A 4,817-nucleotide genomic window follows, 5' to 3' on the forward strand; every position below is an offset into this window, starting at 1 on the left:
TGTCAGAGTGGGTTTCCTCCAGGTGCTCTGACATGTTCTCCCTGTGTCAGCGTGGGTTTCCTCCAGGTGCTCCAGCTTCCTCCCACAGTCCAAAGACATGCAGGTTAATTGGTGACTCTAAATTGTCCGTAGGTGTGAACGTGAGTGTGAATGGTTGTCTGTCTCTATGTGTCAGTCCTGTGATAGTCTGGTGACCTGTCCAACCCTGCCTCTCGTCCAGTGTCAGCTGGGATAGGCTCCGCCCCCCCGTGACCCCAACAGGATAAGCGGTTACAGCAAATGACTGAGTAGATGTTTGTTGTAAACCAGCTCTGACTCCACAAAATTATAACAATATGTTAACGTAGCAAGGCGAGCTAATCACTAACACGCTTGGTCAAAAATGAAACCAACCAGCGCTTTGAGCTGGCGGTCAGAGATGACCGAGGTATGATCATGTTATCCTGTCTGATGTGTAACAGACGGGGCGTTCCACAGTCACTTTATGAAAGAGGGTTAGCATATCATTATTTACTGCTGATATTAGAAAACACTTGTTCTGACTCGTCACACCTGTAACTCACGCAGGGTATCATGGAGACGAGGAATAAGGTGTCCTTAAATGCAGCTCTTGAAGTATCATCGTATTTGATGAAGCTGACGTTGTTGAATGATTCTTGTATTTTTTGTTTTGTACCCAGATGATGTCGACATGACTGTTACTGTTGGTCACTGTGAATGAAAGCATCAGCTGAATAAATGTTTCCTTTGAGCCACTTAAAGGCTTTTACTGTGAAATATCTCCACAGGAAGTGTTACATTAATTAGCAGAATAGAGAACAGATCATGACGGGTTGTACTGATGAATCTCAGACACACCTGCTCGGTGTTTCTCACCTGTTGTTTCAGACTTGATCTGAATAATAATATAAATGTATCTGCAGCAGTATGACTGTGATGTGTGTGTGTTACAGTGCAGCTGTTACAGTCTGTGATGCAGTGAGGACTCTCCTCCTCTCGTCCAGTGATTCAGCACACATAAATATTTCAGTGTCGGGGGTGGGGGGTGGGGGTGGGGTGTGGGGGGGGGGGATGAATCTTTAATTCTTGCTTTTAAAACCGGCTCACAGATTAATGGAGCTGCACGATTAAACTTTCAGAGGCTCCATGAATAAATGCAGAGAGCACAGTGACCACAGAGACAGACAGTCACAGGTTCAAACATTACATCATCTGTTCTTATCACAGCTGGACCAAACACCTGGAGCAGGTAACACCTGAACACGTTCACTGTCCATCAGCTTGTTTTCCTGATTGTCTTCAATGTCTCTGTGAAGTGCTTTAAGGATTGTTGTTGTTGTTGTCATTAATGTTGGTGAAGAACAGTTTCATAGCAAGAACTTCCTGGCTGAAAAATTAACCTGCAGTTCCTCTAATGTCCACTGGAGGCTGGCTCCAGGAGCGAGTCAGTCCCCACAGACACATGTATAATAATAATAATATATATATATATTTACTTTATTAAACCCCCTGAGGGGAAATTCAATGTTTTGTCAGAGTGAGATGTCAGGGTGGGCTGCCCATGACAGGTGCTCCGGGCAGTTGGAGGGTTCAGTGCCTTGCTCAGGGGCACCTCGGCAGTGCCCAGGAGGTGAACTGGCACCTCTCCATCTACCAGTCCACGCTCCATATTTTGGTCCGGACGGGGACTTGAACCGGCGACCCTCCGGTTCCCAACCCAAGTCCCTATGGACTGAGCTACTGGTGCCCCAATAATAATAACAATAATAATGATGATAATAATAAAAATAGTAATTATAACGATGATGATAATAATTTTTGATCACAAAGTAGTCAAGCTTTCACAAACCAATTTTGAAGGCAATCAGATTAAAACTGTCGGAGGAGTCTGTTAAAATACAACATGTGGGGAAATGCCAAAAATGACCACAGAATTCAAAATGATCAACTTCTTGTTGGGTTTAGGCAACGGGTCCAAGAGACTGGTTTGTGCACCTGGACATGATACACGTGTACTGATTTTTCTGCATTTCGTGGACGGTTAGGATTTTTGCCAATCAGATGTGAATTTACACAGCAACTGAAGTTTACGCGAAAATGGCGCGTTTTCAAGTATGTTAAAACCCCCAAAAAGGTGATTTACTTCAAGGAAAAATAATGAAATCATATTAATGCCTTCACCACTGAGGTTGGTGCTCGGGCCCTGATAATAATAATATTATTAATAATATTAACAATAATAATAATAATATATTTATTTATGAAGTGCCTCTCAGAACAGAGTTACACAGTTATTTACATGTCAATAATTAAAACAGACCAGACCTATAAAGACACTTTGAATCTCTGTTTAAAGTCTGTGTTAGGAAGAGATTTAAAAGACATCACTGACTCGGCTGACCTGATTAACTCGGGCAGATTGTTCGGGAGCCTCGTGGGAACACTGGTAGAATGTAGAAATTAACATGTTTACAAACTGGTACAAAAAACTGTTTTGGTCTCTGCAGTTAATTCCAACATTCATCTTGTGTCAGCTGTTCCCTCCTCCCCTCTGTTTCTTGTGGTTCATTGTTGGTGTTTCTCGGAGTCCAGGACCCTTCCTTGGGAGGATGAGTCCTCCCAAGGAAGGGTCCTCCAGAGACAGAGTCCTTCCTCTCATTCAGTGAACACATTGGATCAGACTAACGAGTGTCCCCAGGTGTGTGTGTGTGTGTGTGTGTGTGTGTGATTAACCCTCAGCAGACTGAGGAGGTTTCAGGTACTGTGATCAGTTTAACACTCTCTAATGTTGTTGGACAATTTGAACACATGTGTCAGTGTTTTCAGTCATGTGACCTTTAGGGAGAATATGTTTCTGGATCATATTTAAACTTATATAAACTTCTGTGTCACTCAGCGCTCCATCTCTGCTGTAAAACTTTTATGTTTCATCTAAATCAGGTGATTTAATAACCCTCATCATGTGGCAGTGGACACATTGGAGTGTCAATGAGGTTTCTGTCTGATAAACTCAGGTGGAATCATTAATCCAAATCTAAATCCTGCCGAGCTCTGCTGGCACAGCTTTCATTGAAGAGACGTGTGCAAAGCATTGTGGGGATTTTATACCCGCTGAGGACCCACACATGGATCCTAGGGATTTCTCTGAAAGAAGGACTCAGTCCTCGGAGACATTCTGAAGGATCCTTGACATTGGAACAGTCCTTCGGTGGGTCGATGACGGAGCATCCTTGAAATTCGACCGTTCGAGGACATGTTTATATGTTTATGTTTATATTTATGCTTATATTTATGTTTATGTTTATATTCATATTTATGTTTGTTTTATTTATATTCATGTTTATATTCATGTTTATATTTATGTTGCTGTTTATATTTATGTTTATATTTATGTTGATGTTTATATCTATGTTTATGTTCATATTTATATTTATGTTTATGTTTATATTTATGTTTATATTTATGTTTATATTCATATTTATATTTATATTATGTTCATATTTATATTTATATTTATATCTATGTTGATGTTTATATTTATGTTTATATTGATGTTTATGTTGATGTTTATATTTATGCTGCTGTTTGTATTTATATTTATGTTGCTGTCTATATTTATGTTTATATTTATGTTGATGTTTATGTTGATGTTGATGTTTATATTTATGTTGATGTTGATGTTTATGTTGATGTTTATATTTATGTTGATGTTGATGTTTATATTTATGTTGATGTTTATGTTTATGTTCATGTTCATGTTTATATTTATATGTATGTTTATATGTATATTTATATTTATGTTTATATTTATGTTGATGTTTATGTTGATGTTTGTTTATGTTGATGTTGATGTTTATATTTATGTTGATGTTGATGTTTATGTTCATGTTCATGTTTATATTTATATGTATGTTTATATGTATATTTATATTTATGTTTATATTTATGTTGATGTTTATGTTGATGTTTGTTTATGTTGATGTTTATGTTTATATTCATGTTTATGTTGATATTTATATTTACGTTTATATTATGTTTATGTTTATATTTATGTTTATGTTCATATTTATATTCATGTTTATGTTTATGCTAATGTTTATATTTATGGTTATATTTATGTTGATGTTTATATTTATGTTTAGATTGAGATTTATAGTTATATTTATGTTTATGTTTATGCTTATGTTTATATTATATTTATGTTTATATCTATGGTTATATTTATGTTTATATTTATGTTTATGTTTATACTTATGTTTATATTTATGGTTATATTTATGGTTATGGTTATATTTATGGTTTTATTTATATTTATATCAATATTTATGTTCATATTTATATCAATATATTTATGTATATTTATATCAATATTTATGTTCATATTTATATCAATATATTTATGTTCATATTTATATCAATATATTTATGTTCATATTTATAGTTATATTTATGGTTTTATTTATATTTATATAAATTTTTATGTTTATGTTTATATTAATATTTATGTTTATGTTAATATGTATAGTTATGTTTATGTTTATATTTATATTAATATATATGTTTATGTTTATATTAATATTTATGTTTATGTTAATATGTATAGTTATGTTTATGTTAATATTAATATTTATATTTATATTTATAGTTATTTTTATGGTTATATTTATATTTCAGAATCAGAATCAGAATCAGAAATACTTTATTGATCCCCGAGGGGAAATTATTTATGTTACAGGTGCTCCTTGCAAGAGAGGAAAGATACGTGAAAATATAAGAAATTTAAACAGTAGTATTAACAAATATATAGTTAAATAAAC

This window comes from Epinephelus moara, chromosome 10 (genome assembly GCF_006386435.1).
Source record: "Epinephelus moara isolate mb chromosome 10, YSFRI_EMoa_1.0, whole genome shotgun sequence".
In the NCBI taxonomy this organism is placed as follows: Eukaryota; Metazoa; Chordata; class Actinopteri; order Perciformes; family Serranidae; genus Epinephelus; species Epinephelus moara.